Below are 20,508 nucleotides of genomic sequence, written 5' to 3' on the forward strand. Positions count from 1 at the left end.
GGTTGTCCTGTCTCTGCCCTTACTTCGACCTCTTCCTCCTCTTGTTCCTTTTTCTCCAGGCTGAACAGTCTGGAAAGAGTGAGAGTGGCAGCGTGTAGATCTTGGTCTCTTTGTGTCGACTTTGTCTTCTCCTTCTCTTTCAGCAGCTTTTCTGCATGCACAGCATACTGCTCGATCTTGGTGAGGCTCAGGAGTGCCCTCCACTGCAGCCAGGTTCACGGGTCTGGTCAGGCCACTGTTTTCTCGTGCGTGGCGGTGAGACGGGTGAGAAATGCTGACACCACTTCTCCATCTTCTTGCTTACACATACTGATCTTAGTCATGTCTATGTTCAAAGGAAAAGCACTATCCAGACGAGCACAGAGAGCAGTGATGGTATCTCTATACTCACTATTGCCAGCCGTGCTCCAGTCTGGTGTAGTCATTCGCTGGTCAGCTTCCGGCCACTCTTTGGAAACTTTGTTCCAATCTATACCCATCTTGGTCATGATTAGGCAGCGAAGTTCATGGGTGGTCGGTCGGAATTTTCTGCAAAATATCAACAGTTCGTTACCAAATCTCTTTCCTCCTACCTCTCTCACATTGGGAAGAGAAGCCATGCTTTCCTTGATATCAGCTGTCATCCAGGGTCTGTGGACTAAAAGCATGCCATCAGCTCCAGCCACTTCCACCATTGGAAGATGAAGAACTTCACACTTTAGGTTACAGCCTTGTGGACCCACTGGTGAGCACGTGGTCAGGTCCAGGAGAGTATCTTTTCCATCGCCATATGTAAGACCAGATCTCATGTGTGATGGAGAAGCGAGGGGAGGTGCTGATGCTGGAGGCAGCTGGTAGGCTGGGGGAGATTCCAGAGGCTCAGTTTTTTCCTTCGTCTCAACTTCTCCCCTTCTCTGTGGGTGAGGCACTTGTGGGAGTGATGCTCCGCCTCGCTGAGGAGGCAGTGTGTGTCAGGGTGGTGGGGCAGACTCCAGGTCAGGGTCCATCTGAAATTTCAAACACTGAGAAGAGGGTGAGAGCCCTGCCTGTCGTTTCTCTCTTTTGTACTCTCTCTTAAGTGTTTCTTCTTTCCATGCAGAAAACGCCCTCCAGTCCCCTAAGAACTTAACATTATCTGCAGACTCTTCTTTTTCCTTCTGTTTCAACTTTCTTCGAACTGTCCTATCTGCCTGGGACTAAAACTGCCCTTTTCAGGGAATCCTAAGTCCTTTACCCATATATCAAACTGTGCCAAATAATCCTCGCCATACGAGGATTTCATAAACTGGATGTTTGGGCTGTCATAGGAACAGCCAATTCTTATTATAGCACATGTAGCTTCACACTTACTTGCTTTTTCTTTTCTTTCCCTAACTTACTGTTTCTGTTCCTCATTGTACACTGTTATATCAATAGGTTATGACAACAATGGCTGAGTTTTTTTTCTCAGAATCACAAGAAGAGCAAGTTGGACTATGTCCAAAAATGCAACACAATAATCTTTTAGGTGTGTTCTTATTAGTAAACAATTTATCTGACATTTGCCTTAAACCAAAGTAGGTATCATTTAGCACAACAACCTCAAAGACAACTCGCGCATGTGTACAAAAGCTGTTTCTCTGTTTCAGAATTTGGAGGAGGACAGTACTCTGTTGATTCATCAATATTTTGCGTGCACACCGGTGTGTCTTTGCGTTTTCGCGATCGAACCTCTCTATCCCGTTCCCCAGACGGGCCAGTTGTTCACACAGAACAAAGGGAGCAAGATTCAATTCCCACGAATCGCTGAACATGAATCCGTCGAAACACGCACCCGTACTTCCCCTCCTCAAGTAGGCGAGCGATTACCCAGTCGTCACTTAGGCGGATAATTCTCTTACACAACCCAATAAACTACTCGCAGTTTATTGTCTCAAAATTGTGTTTTATCCGTTGTCTGCAAACATATTGATGGTACCACAGTTTAGCAGTCCTCCTGGGCTCGGACAAACTTCTGTCCGTCTCTTATATCAGTCTTCCTTGACTGGGACAATCTCTGTCCATCTCTTATATCATTCTTTAAATACTAGGACAAATCTCTGTCCATTTCTTGTATCATTCTTTAAATACTGTTTCCACTAATTTCTTTACACAAGAATGCAAAGTTATCACTTACTGGTTCGGTGAGCCCTGATGGCCTGGTCTCTCGTCCGAGTTCTCAGCTCCGCACCATAGCCTTGGGAGTGTTCCGTCGTCCGAGGATCAGACGCATAGGGCCCACCCAGGGGACGCCAAATTGTAATGGAAATTTCTAATAAACACTTCAGAACGCTAACAGTTGTCTTTTCAGTCATTTATTATAGTAGATCATATAAAGATATATAAAATAGGAAAGGAAAGAGAAGAATAGAAGAAGACACCACTTCTGATGATGCCGAGAGTACGCGCACTCTGAGTTGTGTTTTAGGAATGTTATCTATTATACTCTGAAAGCATTCACTCACTGTTTGTGTCTTCACGTGATTGGCTCAAGATTTTCTATGAAGCTTTGTTAGAGCGTGCACCTGGCGTGCGGGTGGATGCGTAGTTATGAGAACTCAGGCACCCTGCTTATCACCACCAAGGTCAGGAAAGGTGGTTACATCATGAGAAGATGCAAGCTAGGATGAACTCAAGCACCCTGCTCATTACCACCAAGGCCACAGAAAAGCGATTACAACATAGGAAAAAACATCTTTCTCAGTATAGGCCACTTGAGCTCAACACACAGAAACACAGAGAATAATAATGTTCATCCATTAAAAATTCCCTCACACCCGTTAATAACGCGACATTTTTGACAGCACTACTATATATATATATATATATATGTATATTAATATACATAATGTCAAAGGGATAACATCAGCTTTTTTATTTATTACTAGCAGGTTACCCAGCGTTGCCTGGGTTTTGCAAAACTCTGGGTTGCCCCCCGACTTCCATGTCAAATTTGGTGAAGAGCCGTTGAGAAATGGTGATATTAACCCAAGACAGACAAAAATCCAAACATCCACCACCCAGGGGCCCACCAGGGACCCCCTGGAGCCCAAATATGGACTTTCTGAGTTCTGCCAAATTGTGGCTATCCTACAGTACATGCCAAGTTTAGTGAAGCTCTGTCGAGAGTTTGTGTTGATAAATGTAACGTGAAAGGCATTGAGGGAGGGGGTGGGTGGATGTTGTGCCCCCCAGGGACCTCCCTGAGGCCCGTACATGAATTTTGTTTATATCTGCAAATTCCAGGTCATCTCCGGACCTACTTACCAAACTTGGTGAAAATCCGTCGAGAAATGGCGACGTTACGGGCTCAAGATAAACAAACAAACTTTGCCGCTTATTATATAGATTATAATCTCTTTTCACTTTATTAGTATGCATAACACGTCAGGATCGACATACAGTAGGTTGGTGTTTACGTCACCTGTCAAAGCTAAACCTTTGACATTCCAGCAAAATTCAATGTAACCTTTTAGCAACAACAATTTAACAACCTCAGTGTTGTCACGCACATCACAAAACAAGATTCAGTCTCTATTAATGCCTTGTGACTCAGGTCACAAAACCAGACAAGGGAAGGTGTTAAACTCTTTACAAGCGGACAACACACACAGCGAGAGAATCTCTGTGTTGATAGCAAACATGATCGCAAAAGAATATAGGCTTGGGATCATTTATGTCTCTGTTTTCTCTTAAAGCTGCAGTGAGTAAAATGAAAACATGGAAAAAATGAAAGCATGTCACGTCTGTAATAGCAGAGCTCCCTGCACGCAAAGCATGTGGAGCAAAGCTCCATACTTAAGAGAATACGGTCATGCATCGACCTGATTTTTGATGGCTTTTGCGACCGCATGAATGACGTACGCGTACCATCACAGGGAACCTGATCATGAGTGCAAGTCAATGTATCTCATAAACACTTGACCTCCAGACAACAAAAGTTGTATCTTTATTTCCATAAGATAGATGGGTTTTTATCCAGCACTTATTTTTAATTTGTTTTTTAAAAAAGTAACATGGGATTATTTACTAACAGATTTTACGGAAAATATTCACGACTGTTTCATATAAAACGAGTTAAAACAGTTTTATTAGTCCTCTAGTTGTTGGACAGGTGACAGTTGCAGAGGTGGACAGTAACAAAGAACATTTACTTGAGTACTGTACTTAAGTACACTCTTTGAGTATGTGTACTTTACTTAAGTATTTTTAATTTTTTTTGGAAACTTATGACTTTAACTTCACTTCATTTGAAAGACAAATATCGTACTTTTCACTCCACGACATTTCTATCAAGGTCCTCGTTACTCGTTACTATGAAGCAGCTTTGAAAGTGGATGTTTTTTCTTTTCTAAAACGTGATGTTTTTTTCGCAGGTGACACTGAAACAGCCGATCAGTAATCACTAGGGTCACGTCACCTCCATAGACTGGATAAAATCAAGTTCAGTGATTCCTCAGCAGCGTTATTTAACACGATCAGTTGATGGCAGAATGGAAGGAGGCGGTACTTCTGGAGAATGAATGCACTCATGGCCCATGAACCCATGTTTCAGTTTTCTGAAAGGATTAAAGAGTCATTTCGTTTTAAATGTTTGCCGAAAACAAACCACATCACGGCCTACAAAAACTTGCCGTCCAACCAGCGGAAGCATATTGAGGTATATAAACGTTTTATTTCAAGAGAAAGCTTGTAATGAAGTTGTCTGTGCTTTTAGAGCGAGCGATAACGTTGCAATAGCTATGCAGTCTGGTTAGTCAAATGACTTTCTATGGATTTGCCCACCAAGTTGCCGTCGCCTTGTCCACGGCTAACGTTTACACATAGCTAGTTAACTTGGACACTGTTAGTTAGCATATAAAAATGGAGTTACGCTAACATGAATAACGTTAACTTATCTGAAGTCCTTTCAGAAATCTTTCAGCATAATCTTGCTAAATAAACAATGTAGAAATATTTCTTTCCTAGTAGCGTTAGCTACACAATATGATTTTGAGTTTGAAAAGAGTTTGCTAGCATGTCAGGTGGAGTTTCACTGACTAGCTAGCTTAACGTTAAACCACCATGATGCACAACATGCGTTCATTTTGTGAATTCACAAAAGAATCCAGTTGGTTGCTTCAGAGGTGTTAGGTTTTGTAAGCGTTGTGGCAATAATCCAACAATGCATTGACAGAAAATGTACTTTTAATACTTACGTATTTTTAAAAGCGAGTAATTCAGTACTTTAACTTAAGTAAAAATTTGACTGGACAACTTTCACTTGTATCGGAGTCACATTTGACCAGTGGGATCTGTACTTTGACTTAAGTAATGAAGTTGGTTACTTTGTCCACCTCTGGACAGTTGGAATGAGACAACAGTTTGACATCAAATTTGAAATATCAAGATTATAGCTCGACCCATCGGAACTCATACACTGCATTCGGTTGAGGAGTTTCAGCTTTCTGCTAGGTTTTGTTTCCTGAAGGTTTTTACCCTCCTGTCCCCCCCATCTTTGCATTATATGCTTTTTTTTTTTACCTGAACGATTTCTTACTCTGCTCACTCGTGTAAACGTAATTATTGTATAGCTCAGTAGCGATTATGATCATCTTTCCTTAGTGTTAGATAATCTAAAACTACTACTGATTGCTTTCGATTAGTTCTTATATCTGATAATATTCAATCGCAACTATACAGTAGTGATGTAAAGTGAAAGTGCTGGTTCACTGCTGTCCACCAGGCACCCAGCAGAGTCGCACCATAATAAATGTTGTGTTGTTTCTGGTGCATGGCATGTGGTGTCAAAGAAAGGAATGAATATGTATCATAACTGCGATACATATCTCATTATAGGTCTCACTGTCACAAGACAATGCAGCGATTTATTGACATGAAATACACGACACTACACTATTCGATGGTTCATTCATGGTGCTGGAATATTATTATTCTATTCAGGTTGATTTTTTTGCCTTTGCAAATATTTTACTTATAAACTCATCAGGAGCGCCGCTTTTAGGCAGTGCGTAAAATAAATAAATAAATAAAAATACACAGCTAGAGAGACCTGGGTCAGATTTGGAAGAAGTTTTCATACATGTGCCATTTGTCATCTCCGGTGTATCATGCATCATCGTGGCACAAACCGTGAGTTGGCCTAGTGGTTAGTCTGTCCGTCTCTTGATTGGGAGATCGTGAGTTCTACTCGTGGTCGGGTCATACCAAAGACCATCATAAAAATGGTACTTACTGCCGTCTGGCAAGACATGCTGCAATACAGATGTGAGTGGGGAGTCAAACTCTCGCGATTACCAGAGGGCTAGCCCCCCACTGTAACCCTAGCTGGAAAGGCGAGAGGCTGAGGGCTACGGAAACGGAGATCGGCACCGCCATATGTGGCTTAAGCGCCTGGTTAGTAATGGGACGGGAGACTGCCCGGGAAGACCAGGGCAGGGGTGGGAAGGACTTTAGGCTTCTCGATCATGGCACAGCTTTAGAAAGAAGCCCATTGTCTCAAGAAAAATGTAGGGTGTAGCACAATGGCAGTCTGTATCTGTTTAATGCTACAAATATCTGCATTTGGTTTATAACTTGGAAGTGGGCATAGCCACAGAGATGAGAATTTTCCGCGCATCTGCGGAATTCCGAGTTTTTCCCGCTGAAAATGTCATTTTTGTGAAACGTGTAAATCTGTTGAGAAAATTTCGGGTGGGGTCGGCGCGAGGCGAGGCTTGTGGTGGCACAAGCAGGCAGGACTGACCGACCGACCGACCGACCGCCAGCATCTTTCGGCAACGCTCATCGCAAAATTAGTTGCAGCTGTGATAACGGAAATCATCATTGCTTTCTTCAATATTTATGCTAACGACAACTCACGACGATTTCCGGCAACATTTTGGCGCTAGTTTCATCTCACTTCTACAATTCACGGAGAAACAAGCTATACGTACACGGTTTTGATCACTTCTTAAGTTCTAGTTATTTTGGTTAGTTTTCAAAGTTACTTCGCCAATATGGCAAAAGTTTTGGACCGCAAAAATGAGGATCGTGCCAGGGAAATCGATAAATCGAACGGGATAAAGAACTGTTTCCGATGGGCATGGCTCGATAGTAGCATTACCGTGCAGATAGGGACATAAACTGTGTCGACGTGCCTGACGGAACATATCCGAAAAGTGGACGTGCCGGGAAAGGTTCTGTGTATTCTGTGCTCAGATATGATCAATTATGGAAACAGAGGAGCTAGAAACATCCAGGAGCACATCAAAGCTCAAAGCAAAAAAGCACAAAGGTACGTTTTACTTAAATTGTCAAAGATAGAGTCAGGAGGAATCTAATATATCGTTACGGTTACCTCCATTATTGCTCACGATATATATATATATATATATATATATATATATACACACACACACACAGTGGTGCTTGAAAGTTTGTGAACCCTTTAGAATTTTCTATATTTCTGCATAAATATGAGCTAAAACATCATCAGATTTTCACTCAAGTCCTAAAAGTAGATAAAGAGAACCCAGTGAAACAAATGAGACAAAAATATGATACTTGGTCATTTATTTATTGAGGAAAATGATCCAATATTACATATCTGTGAGTGGCAAAAGTATGTGAACCTCTAGAATTAGCAGTTAATTTGAAGGTGAAATTAGAGTCAGGTGTTTTCAATCAATGGGATGACAATCAGGTGTGAGTGGGCACCCTGTTTTATTTAAAGAACAGGGATCTATCAAAGTCTGATCTTCACAACGCATGTTTGTGGAAGTGTATCATGGTATGAACAAAGGAGATTTCTGAGGACCTCAGAAAAAGCATTGTTGATGCTCATCAGGCTGGAAAAGGTTACAAAACCATCTCTAAAGAGTTTGGACTCCACCAATCCACAGTCAGACAGATTGTGTACAAATGGAGGAAATTCAAGACCATTGTTACCCTCCCCAGGAGTGGTCGACCAAAAAAGATCACTCCAAGAGCAAGACGTGTAATAGTCGGCGAGGTCACAAAGGACCCCAGGGTAACTTCTAAGCAACTGAAGGCCTCTCCCACATTGGCTAATGTTAATGTTCATGAATCCACCATCAGGAGAACACTGAACAACAATGGTGTGCATGGCAGGGTTTCAAGGAGAAAGCCACTGCTCTCCAAAAAGAACATTGCTGCTCATCTGCAGTTTACTAAAGATCACGTGGACAAGCCAGAAGGCTATTGGAAAAATGTTTTGTTGACGGATGAGACCAAAATAGAACTTTTTTGTTGAAATGAGAAGCGTTAGTTTTGGCAAAAGGAAAACACTGCATTCCAGCATAAGAACCTTATCCCATCTGTGAAACATGGTGGTGGTAGTATCATGGTTTGGGTCTGTTTTGCTGCATCTGGGCCAGGACGGCTTGCCATCATTGATGGAACAATGAATTCTGAATTATACCAGCGAATTCTAAAGGAAAATGTCAGGACATGTGTCTATGAACTGAATCTCAAGAGAAGGTGGGTCATGCAGCAAGACAATGACCCTAAGCACACAAGTCGTTCTACCAAAGAATGGTTAAAGAAGAATAAAGTGAATGTTTCGGAATGGCCAAGTCAAAGTCCTGACCTTAATCCAATCAAAATGTTGTGGAAGGACCTGAAGCGAGCAGTTCATGCGAGGAAACCCACCAACATCCCAGAGTTGAAGCTGTTCTGTACGGAGGAATGGGCTAAAATTCCTCCAAGCCGGTGTGCAGGACTGATCAACAGTTACCGGAAACGTTTAGTTGCAGTTATTGCTGCACAAGGGGGTCACACCAGATACTGAAAGCAAAGGTTCACATACTTTTGCCACTCACAGATATGTAATATTGGATCATTTTCCTCAATAAATAAATGACCAAGTATAATATTTTTGTCTCATTTGTTTAACTGGGTTCTCTTTATCTACTTTTAGGACTTGTGTGAAAATCTGATGATGTTTTAGGTCCTATTTATGCAGAAATATAGAAAATTCTAAAGGGTTCACAAACTTTCAAGCACCACTGTATATATATATATATATATATATATATATATATATATATATATATATATATATTAGTGCTGTCAAAGTTAACGCGATAATAACGTGTTAACGCGATCTCAATTTAACGCGATTAAAAAAAATAGTGCCGTTAACGCAAATTCTAATTTGGCCCTGCGAGTCACCCATAGTTCCTGCTGAGGCTTGTCGCGCGCTGCGTTTAACTGTACCAACAGGTTTACCGTCCAAACGAGATCACATGGGATTACCTTTCACAGGTGAGACTGGAAAAATACTTTTCAATACTTTTCCTTCAGTCTTCAGTTTCCCAGCTCATCTCCACCGGGTAGGTGTAGAGTTATAAGCAGTGAGAATTAGAGAATACAGTGCCACACTATGATGAACGTTTTTGAACGTATGATGAATGTTTTTATTTTTGTTATCTGTTTTTTTCTTCTTTTATGGCAAATACTTCTCTTCAAAAGAAACTAATGAAGAGTAAAATAAAACATTTTATTTTCACAGTGATATGCACTTTATTTTTCGTCCCTTGGTTTTCTCATCTAATATGGAAGTTATGGATGTCAGTGGCTGTGACAAGACGTGTTATGCTCTGCAATAAAAAAAAAAAACATTGGTACAAAGCAGGGGCGGCATGGTGGTGTAGTGGTTAGCGCTGTCGCCTCACAGCAAGAAGGTCCGGGTTCGAGCCCCGTGGCCGGCGAGGGCCCTTCTTTGTGGAGTTTGCATGTTCTCCCCGTGTCCGCGTGGGTTTCCTCCGGGTGCTCCGGTTTCCCCCACAGTCCAAAGACATGCAGGTTAGGTTAACTGGTGACTCTAAATTGACCGTAGGTGTGAATGTGAGTGTGAATGGTTGTCTGTGTCTATGTGTCAGCCCGATGATCTGGCGACTTGTCCAGGGTGTACCCCGCCTTTCACCCGTAGTCAGCTGGGATAGGCTCCAGCGTGCCTGTGACCCTGGAGAACAGGATAAAGCGGCTACAGATAATGAGATGAGAATGAGATGGTAAAAAGCAAGCCCATTCACTTTTTTATGCTGATAAGAGAATTACAATGGTTTTTCATGTGACAAAAATGTGCGATTAAATTGCGATTAATTGCGAGTTTACTATGACAGTCGTGACATTAATCGCGATTAAATATTTTAATCGCTTGACAGCACTAATATATATCTGTAAGGATTTGTTATCTTAAAGTTTATAAACGTTTTAAACCATCATTGAATTTGAAACATCCCCCCCCCCCCCCCCCCCCCCCCTTTGAAACCCCCCCATGCATGCTTTGCGTGCATTATGTCTGCCCTTGGCAGACATTTCAGAGTTTTTTTAAATGTCCCATTCTCATCCCTGTAGCCAAGACTGGAAATAGTTTTGTTGTTTTGCATTTGTGTGTGTGTTTGTTCTAATGAACTCCACTACTATGCCCCTGGAAATGCAGTAGATCAGTATATCATTAGTGTCATTACTATTTAGACATCCTATTTAGTGCTTAGTGCCTCCCTGAACCGTCAGAATAAACTGGGAGAAAAAGCCAAGTGCACCACAGCCCCTTTTACAAATTAGTAAAAAATAATTAAAAATCTTTTATCTACAGTACAGGTTCCCAGATCCCCACTAGCTTCAGTTTGGTGGAAACCCCCCCAAACAAAACAATAAGCATTCTGGTTTAAATGCATACATAGTGCAGTTAAGCATCCCTGCACTAAATGGGTAGTAATGCAAGCTGAGTGCTAATGACTTAACACTAGTGTTGTAATGTATTAATTAACGGCCATTCAGTAACTTGGCCCTTTATGATGGTGTAATTATGTCTCTAAATAATATTCATTATTTTTAATGCACTAGGACTTCATGTGCTGTGAGCACTGTTCCTGTTATTGTATATACTTTGTTTTATGTTACAGCAATGTGCATCGCTCTCAACCGGGCTAATAATACAGAACCATGCAGGGTTTCCCTGAGAGCGATTATTAACATAGTCCTTCAGAGAACCTTCTGACAGGTCGAATTTGATGATGTGCATGTCTGCAAATCCTTTATCCTCATCAGAAGAGAACAAATCTGAGTCCAGCGATACTCCTCAGTGAGGTCGACTCATCTGAAAGCAGTTGCATTTGCAAATTCAAAAGGGGAGCATTTAGCAGAGCACCCGAGAGCTGTCTCCATCAAAGGGTGATTAATGATCTCTCAATGTTCTCTCGATATCCACTGGACGCTTGAAAGGTTGACCTTTTTTCCCCCTAAAGTCCTGTCCATCTCCCTCGCTCTCTCTGTCGGGCTCTCTCTCTCAACGGTATGTCGAGATTTGAATGATTTATATATGCTTTTTTAAGAGCAGTCATGTATAGATGAGACACAAGTGCTGCTTATAGCTGCAGAGAATCTGAATGCTTTAAAAGCAGTTTGAGGTGAGGTGCTTCAAGACAGTGATGAGCATGCAGGTAATGTAACTTTGCTCTAGTGGACCCGTATTTTCTCAAAGAGGCCCTTTTGCTTCATCATAATGCAGTAAATCACTTCCTCTCTTGCTCGCACTGTCTCCAGCGAGCTCCTTTCTGTGCCTTCACCACTTCGTGTTGCGCTGTACTAAAGAAGCACTTCACAGCATGGAGATGTAATTCCCTGATGGTCTCTGTCAGTCTTTTAGAGGGTATAGATTCATGACTGGAACGAGATACAGTTATTCAGTATAGGTGGGAATGGCAGTCACAAGGTACAGCGCTCCTGATCCCTTCAGCCTGATCTGTGGCACTCTCATTTGGGATTCTGTTGTAATGCCAGCTGGATTTTCAGTCAAGTAATGTTGACTGGATCTTTATTGATTTTTATCAGATGGTGTACCGTCTAATTCACATGAACAAGCGATCGCCTCATTGGCTCAGAGCAAATTTCCATTTAGATCTTGAAAGCCAGCCCTGAACAAATTCCTTTCAAACCAATATGCAGAGTAAGAATGCGGGATTTCAAACTATAGTGGGTTGGCGTTTGTTACCCATGACATGAATTCAGAGATTTCTGACATCAAGAAGTGCTGCACACCATCCATCCGTACCGCTTATCAGTCAGGATTGCGGGGGGAAGCTGGAGCTGGAGCAAAATGAAGCTGACATTGAGCAAGAGGTGGGGTACACCCTGGGCAGATCGCTAATCTGTCTATCTGGGCTAACACAGAGATGAACACCCATTCACACTATTGGGCAATTGAGAGTCCATATGTCCTTGGACTGTGAGAGGAAACCCACAAAAACTGCAAGGTTCGAACCCAGGACCTTCTTGCTGCAAGGTGATAGTGCTCACCACTGCACCACCATGCCACTCTTGCTGCGTACCAATGGTTAAAAACAAACAACAACAACTACTTAAGTCAGACGAACCCCCACACAAACTTGTCTGGAACCCTGGTCAAATTGGATAACCTAAAAATCTGACTTAATTTTAAGTCTGATCCCAGAATGCAACTTACCCAGGACATTAAACACATTACATTATAGGCATTTATCCAGAGCAATGTATAACATACCCAGAGCAGCCTGGGGAGTAGTTGTGGGGTTAGGTTCCTTGCTCAAGGGCACTTCAGCCATTCCTGGTGGTCCAGGGAATCAAACCAGCAACCTTTTGGTCCCAAAGCTGCTTCTCTAACTATTAACCCATGGGTTCCAAAACACAAACTTCTAGGATCCCATGAGGTGCAACTCTGTCCCCTTTTCCACCAAATCAGTTCCAGGGCTGGTTCGGAGCCAGTGCTGGTGCTGGTTCACAACTCGTTCAACTTGCGAGCCAGCTGAGAACCAGCTTGCTTTTCCATCGCTCGCGGTGCTAAGAGAAGACACGTCATTACGTCGCTGTATACGTCAGTTACATCGTTGTATACGTCATTACGTCACTGTATACGTCAGTTACGTCGCTACGTTTGCATAAACCTTGGCGCGAATATCGAAGCAAAAACAACGCAGAAGAAGCAGCAGCAACAACAAAAATAATAATAATGGATGACTTCGCGTTTGTACAGTTGCTGCTTCTCGTCGCTTAAAAATGGCGATCTTTCGCGGTCTTGTTATTGTTGTCGGTCTTAACAACTCCGCCCCCCCGCTGACGTAAGCGGTTCTTTCCTCTGGCCCAGCAGAGAGTTGGTGCTAGCCTGGAACTGTTTTTTCTGGCCCCAGAGCCAGTTCTTTGTCAGTGGAAACAGAAAACCCGGTTCCAAACTAAGCACTGGCCCTGACGTGTGTATATGGCTGCTTCATATAACTGGCCCTGAACCAGCCCTGGAACTGCTTTGGTGGAAAAGGGGCAACAGAGTATTCAGCATAACTTTGGAAGTTTACCGGAAGTCTCGAGAGCCAAATTGTTATGTGGAAGAGGGCAGATAGCGAAGCGGTTTCCTACGAGTGTGTTACATCGTGTCCCAGTATGCTGCGTATGCAACAGTTTGAAAAAAAAAAAAATGTGCACATTCTGCCTTACTGCCTGGTTGGTTGCTGTTGTGTGATAGTGAGAGAAGTAGCTAGTAGGTGGAAATTGGCAAGACCAAATTGGGGTGAAAAAAAAGGCCACATAAACTTTCATTGATTAGATCCAGTATAAATCTGCCTTTGTTTTGTTTCGCTAGTGAATGTACCACTAACATGACTGCTTGGTTTTCATTTGGCACTTAACTTTACTCGGGTTTAACTAATTACGCGGTCTTGATATACAGCTCATAAGAAGAAAAATAAAACATCAATAAAACCCCAAAAGCCCTCTTTTTATCCTGAACTTAATCTTTCTTCGAGTCTTGAGCACTCCTAACATTTACACGCTCACAGGACAGTTATAAAAGTGACTGATGCTCCCTGGAAGGAGCTGGATTGATTTTGTAATGCGGTGTATTTTAGGTTGGATTAGAAGGCGCGCTGCAGTGAGGGCAAGACCTGTCTCTAAAATCCCCATTTCTGATTCTCAGATTGCTAAACAGACCTCATTCGTAGGCAGCCAGATGCGCCATCAAAGGCAATTTGTGTGGATATGATTATCTGAAGACGCAGTGTGTGTATATGGCTGCTTCATATAACGCTTTTAGCATTTAAGACACTCGAGGGTCGGCAGAGATGTAATCCGTAGACAGAGTGATGTTGACGTTGTGAGCGACTGCGCCAGGGCTTCTAAAAGAACCGAAAAACAATTTTCTACTCTTTTAAAGGTCTGATGACACGAACATGACTCTATGCAATTTCTTAAATAAACTATACAACATGGCAAACATGTTAGATTTCTGTTATAATTACGTGAAAAGAAGCTGTTGTTACGCGAATATCCAACTTTTAATTGCACAGCGCAAGAAAACTAGGTCCGTGGCTCGCGGCCATGTTGTGACGTCAGCGGGAGAACACGCTGCGGTTCACTGGCTGTTCTACTCAATGGAAATGGCGCATGAAAACGCCGGTCTACTTGGCAGCTGGCATCACAGTTCTGAACAAAAGAACAACCAAATACTGGTACTTTAAGCAGTGATCATGATGGCATGATTTTATCTGATTTTAAATAAATGAGATTGATAATAATGTGAATGTTCACAACTAGTACATACAAACTCTGCAGCTTCTGATTCAGCAGCTGCGTCATACTCCGCAAAAACATCAGCAAGAACCTACAATATAAATGGAAATGCAATACACTAAGCTCAGATGACTTTTGGAAAGTATCATTTCTAAATTTTTTCTACATATTCTTGAAGTCGGTCATCGGGGTACTTGCTACCGTTCCCTAACAACGCATGGCAAAGGGTAAAGTGTAGTGTTGCTACGAGTACTTGCTAACGCCTCCGGTGGAAGATCCTCGATGTGCTGATAAGACATACAGTTCTATAGAACACACAAGTGTCACGATAATCACAAAACAGATGCAAATTGTTAAAATACCTAATTTTTAAGCAATCATGTGTTGATCTCTTCCGAATAGAATCTATGATAGCCTACCCTCTTTACCCTTTGCCTGTCGTTGCTAGGCGGCAGTTACATGAAAGCCGCAAGCTTTCACAAGCAAATACATGACTGATATCACGCCGACTTTATGATTACATTTATGATTAGCATGAATGTGTGCTCTATGATGTGTACTCTATGAGCGCTCTGGAGCGAGTGGCTTCCAAGATGGCCGCGCAGACCGCATGGTTACTATTTTTAGCATCATGTCGGAGCACGCTATAGCTCTACGTACCTTTATCTTATGTCGTTTCTCAACACATGTTCTGACAGGAGGACTGTCTTTGGAGGAGTCGGCTTGTCCCAGGCGACTGCTGGATCCGGCATAGCTACTAGTAGACCCCCTCCGGAATACTGTAGGCACTGCTGATGGCAGCAACACACGTTTGTGCTGAACTGCACACCCAAGAGATTCCTTTAAGCTGGGAAGGGTGTCAAAACAATCCAAATCGAAGTGTTCAGAGCACAGGACGGATGTTGGTGAGGGCTCCCACTTGTCACGAGTGCGCCTGACTTGCTTCACCCACTTCGCATGCAGCTCGGGATCTCTGGAAAACTTGAATAAACTTACCCCATCCTTGTGGGTTTTGGAGCAAAAGCCGGCAACACAACGCAAAGGCATAATAACTATATATATATATATATATATATATATATATATATATATATATATATATATATATAATGTATAATAATAATACTAATAATGACAAACTGAACACCTGTCGCATCAACAACAAACTGGTAAGTTAGGAGGAAGATTCTTTCGCTGACGTCATATAGCCCCTCCTCCTCCTTCGTCTCCTGGGTGCTGCAGCCCCGTCAAATTTGCCCAAATAGCCACGTTTTTTATCATAACTTGTAAAATAGGCGCCTTCGTGAATTAATATATGGATCATCGGGAATTACTTTTTATGTTTTAAAACATCGCCAAAGATGTCAAAAACGTGTCATCAGACCTTTAAGCCGGTCTTTGTTTTACCATGCTGAGGGGAGGCACTAAACAACATCAGATTTACCAATACAGCCTACCATATAGCTTACACACACACACACACACACACACACACACACACACACACACACACACACACACACACACAATATATTTGTACCTCTTTTAAGTCTTTCATCACACTCTGTCTTCACCCTAATGCCGTATCTTGTATCCGTTTTCAGTGGGAACAGACCAATATTGTTTTCTAAACTTCTCATACTGGAGCTAAGCGCCTAGTCTGAGCTTAATATATCACCATCAGCTCGTGCAGCACAGCAAGTGACAAATCGGTGCTGCTTCACATTTGCATGCCCAATCGCTCTTGAATCATTTTGTATCCTTTTTTTATTCCTCCTTATCAAGAAACGTAGAGCAGTTTTTTTTAATCTAGTGCAACATGCTGAATAAAGAGATTCACTAGTTTACTTTTGTTCACCACAAGCACATTAAATATCTTGCCTATCTATGTAGATATTTGGTATAAATGGGCTAGCAGGGATAAACTCATCCTGTCTTGAGGCTTGCCATGGTTGGTGGTGGAGGGGGGTGCTTTTAAAAATAGTCTGCAGACACCTGCGTGTAATTTTAATATCAATAATTTAAATCTATTCAATATCCGCAGACAAAGGAAAAGTGTAAGTGCAGACAATGTATATGAAATAGATGAAGTCCGTATCAGGTTATGATAAAAATGTGTATTGCACATACTGCAAATTATAAATGCATGTGCACCATGGTGAAACTTTTCCAATGCAAAGAAAAGAAAAAGAAAAAATGCATTTCTCTTTCATGAGGTTCTGGGCAAATTTCAGTTATTACATAGCATAGATATTAGATTGTAGCTCTCCCACTTAGCGGTCATGACTCTAGATGCCAAGCCAAATACAAACATTTAGAGGAGAGCAGGGAGACTTGGGACAGTTTATATTCCCATAAATTAATTTCAACCAATCAGGTTTTAGATTACATTACAAGTTCAATGTTGCACCTTAGAGTAACCTGCTTCCTTTGGAGCTAAAAGCTGGACACTGCAGTAAGGTTTGTGGAATTCAGTATTTTAATCAACCAACCAAAAACAAACAATTTTAATCAAACAACCAAAACTTGTATTTTCTACTTTGCTTCCACCTCCATTCTGTGGTGTCATGTACACTGGTGAATTGGGGATTTGTTAGGAAATAAAGTATGTAGACTAGAGTGACCAGATATAGTATTATTTATTAAACTTAAATTTTTGGGGAAAAAAAATTAAGGATTTTTTTTCCCCAAATGGCCAGATGGGGAGAGTCAGGACAGTTCATCATGTTACAGGTTTCTTCTTGTGGTTTACACATATAGAATTGTTTAAAATGTTTGTTAAAAAGGGTGGCACGATGGTGTAGTGGTGATCACTGTCGCCTCACAGCAAGAAGGTCCTGGGTTCGCGGCCGGCGAAGGCCTTTTTGTGTAGAGTTTGCATGTTCTCCGGGTGTCCGTGTGGGTTTGCTCCGGTTTCCCCCACAGTCCAAAGGCATGCAGGTTACGTAGGTTAATTGGTGACTCTAAATTGACCGTAGGTGAATGGTTGTTTGTGTCTCTGTGTCAGCCCTGCGATGACCTGGTGATTTGTCCAGGGTGTACCTTGCCTCTTACCGTGGGCGGTAGAAATGGGCAACTGGACTTGCTTGAAGATTCTTGAAAACGTTTCACCTCTCGTCCAAAAGGCTTCCTCAGTTCTGTCTGACTAATAGGGAGTATCAGATATTTACTCCCTATTAGTCAGACAAAACTGAGGAAGCCTTTTGGACGAGAGGTGAAACGTTTTCAAGAATCTTCAAGCAAGTCCAGTTGCCCATTTCTACCACCCACAGTTTACTATGACCTGGATGATTGAGAATCTTCACAGACTTGCCTCTTACCCACAGTCACCTTCATGCCAGAAAGAATCAAAATTGGTGAAGAATTGAGGGAGAAAAAGCGATTTGTGTGGAAACTGCTCGTTAGGAATCGATTAATTACTCCATATCTTCATTATTAACTGCAATTATGCAAATTTGGGTAGAAGCTATATATGCACCCCAGGCAGACTGACCTTCCTGCCAAAAAGAATAAAAAAATCGGTGAAGAATTGAGAGAGAAGAAGCGATTTTCATGAAATGTGGCCGGCGCCAGATGGACGATGGACAACACATGATGGGATAATCTCATTGCCTTTTGGCCAAATGAGCTAATAAGAAAAGCTACAAATTCTAATCCCAACCTTAATCTTAAATTTGGAACATCTCTTTAAAAATCCACATCCATAAAAATTCCAACTACACCATCAAGCTGAACTTCATCATTTAGCTGCACTGCATACTGGAACGTGGAGCCTAATGTGTGCACCAGTGTCTCCATTGCTTTGACGCTAGATTTCTGATGAATATGATGTTAAATCTCATTCGAAAACTGAGTGAAAAACGACGATTTTTGTTTTAGGAGCTAACAGTGAAACCTGATCATTATCCATTGTTTTACTCCAACCAACAAATTAGCACCAGAGTCACGACACACATCATGAATATTTCAGTGTAAAGACATTTAATGTGTTTCAGGGTGGGGTTTCCCTTCAAACGTCATATTTTGTTTTTGCATGAATTGCTGCGAATTGATGAGAGTGAGACTGTTTTGACTATCAATCTAATGATTTATTGCAAAATTTGTGAAATTTACTCTGAATATATTTCCCCAAAAGCTCCAACGATTCATCTTATCTTACTTGACCCAACTCTACGTGACAATTCTGGCTTGAATTTGCCATGAACGTACTGGCAGTCCCTATAAGTTATGCCCACAACAATCGAGACAAGGAAGGTTTTGTTTTTTTCACCAGTTGCACATTCACTTCAAGCTAGCACACAGTGGAAATTAGAAAGTGCCATGATATTTAATGTTCTGCATAGGCCCCAGCTTGCCCGCGACCCTGTAGAACAGGATAAGCGGCTACAGATAATGGATGGATGGATGTTTGTTAAAAATGTGGGTGTGTCCCTGCATGAGGATTAAGCTGATTTCATTCCTTCTTGAGAATGGTGCTGTTTTGTCTCGTCAGGTTTTGGGTAAACTGGCATTTTTCTATCGCTGTACCAGCATTGTTCATATGGAACAAGTTTTGTTGATAAATAAAAATTAAACATGTATGCCTAGGTATTTTATTTTTGTCCCAAGTCTCCCAACATAATATCCCATGTCTCCCCTGAATGTCTCATTACCCCCCACAGAAAAAGTGAAGCCTGAAGGCAAGCATATGTGACAAGCTGAGAAACTAATGTTGTGGTAAGAGGGGATAGTAAATACTCACTCTCTAATACAATATGAATGTGACGTGACCTGCAAAGAATTTCACACAATCTACAAAAGCAGAAAACTTGTTCCAAGTCTCCCCGCTCTCCCCTACCTACCCGTCTTTACGCAGTCGGATGGGGAAAGAATCACCTGTGACCTTTCACTGGTTAAAAACACCTTGATAGGACATGCTACCGGCTTCTCTCATTCTTCTCCTGAATGATCACCTCTTTTCAGGGGATAGACATTTCAGGGTGTCCTTTGTCTCCTGACAAAAGAGCTCAGAGATATGGTACGCGAATAAGGCCCAGCATTTGAAGAAGGTTGCTGAAGAGTACAAGTGATTATACGGTATAAGTGCTGACAATGACCCTGCTGGCTTTCATTCATTTGACAAGTTCTCCCTATTGGTTCCCTGCTTCAGCAGGGATTGAGGGCAGAAATAAAGGTGAATATTTAAAAAAAAATCTTTACCAGATTAATTTTTATGGGATGACGTCACAGATCTGCATTTACATTTATGGCATTTGGCAGACGCCCTTATCCAGAGTGATTTATCAATAAATGTATCCTCAGGCTTTTTAAGTACATCAAGGATTAAGAGTACTATTAGTCTAAAACCCTTACTGCATAGGTTAGTATCGTATGAAAGAATGCACAAGATATATATATATATATATATATAATCTCATCTCATTATCTCTAGCCGCTTTATCCTGTTCTACAGGGTCGCAGGCAAGCTGGAGCCTATCCCAGCTGACTACGGGCGAAAGGCGGGGTACACCCTGGACAAGTCGCCAGGTCATCACAGGGCTGACACATAGACACAGACAACCATTCACACTCACATTCACACCTACGGTCAATTTAGAGTCACCAGTTAACCTAACCTGCATGTCTTTGGACTGTGGGGGAAACCGGAGCACCCGGAGGAAACCCATGCGGACACGGGGAGAACATGCAAACTCCGCACAGAAAGGCCCTCGCCGGCCACGGGGCTCGAACCCGGACCTTCTTGCTGTGAGGCGACAGCACTAACCACTACACCACCGTGCCGCCCAGATATATGTATATATGTTATTCACCAGCTGGGAGGTCTGTATCATGAAATACCATGACCGAGGTCTTGAAAGTACTGACCGAGGCCGAGGTCAGTATTCAAGGCCGAGGTCACGGTATTTCACCATACGGCCCGACCTTAAGCTGGTAAATAATATATTTATTTTTTTCTTTACCAAATTC

The 20,508-nt window shown here is 42.0% G+C and overlaps 1 protein-coding gene across 1 annotated transcript in view; it reads left to right on the top strand.

The window, feature by feature from the left end:
- Positions 1-20,508, top strand: part of epha6 (eph receptor A6) — a 458,837-nt gene that overhangs the window by 51,418 nt on the left and 386,911 nt on the right. The window lies entirely within an intron of this gene.

Source organism: Neoarius graeffei, chromosome 18 (genome assembly GCF_027579695.1).
Source record: "Neoarius graeffei isolate fNeoGra1 chromosome 18, fNeoGra1.pri, whole genome shotgun sequence".
NCBI lineage: Eukaryota > Metazoa > Chordata > Actinopteri > Siluriformes > Ariidae > Neoarius > Neoarius graeffei.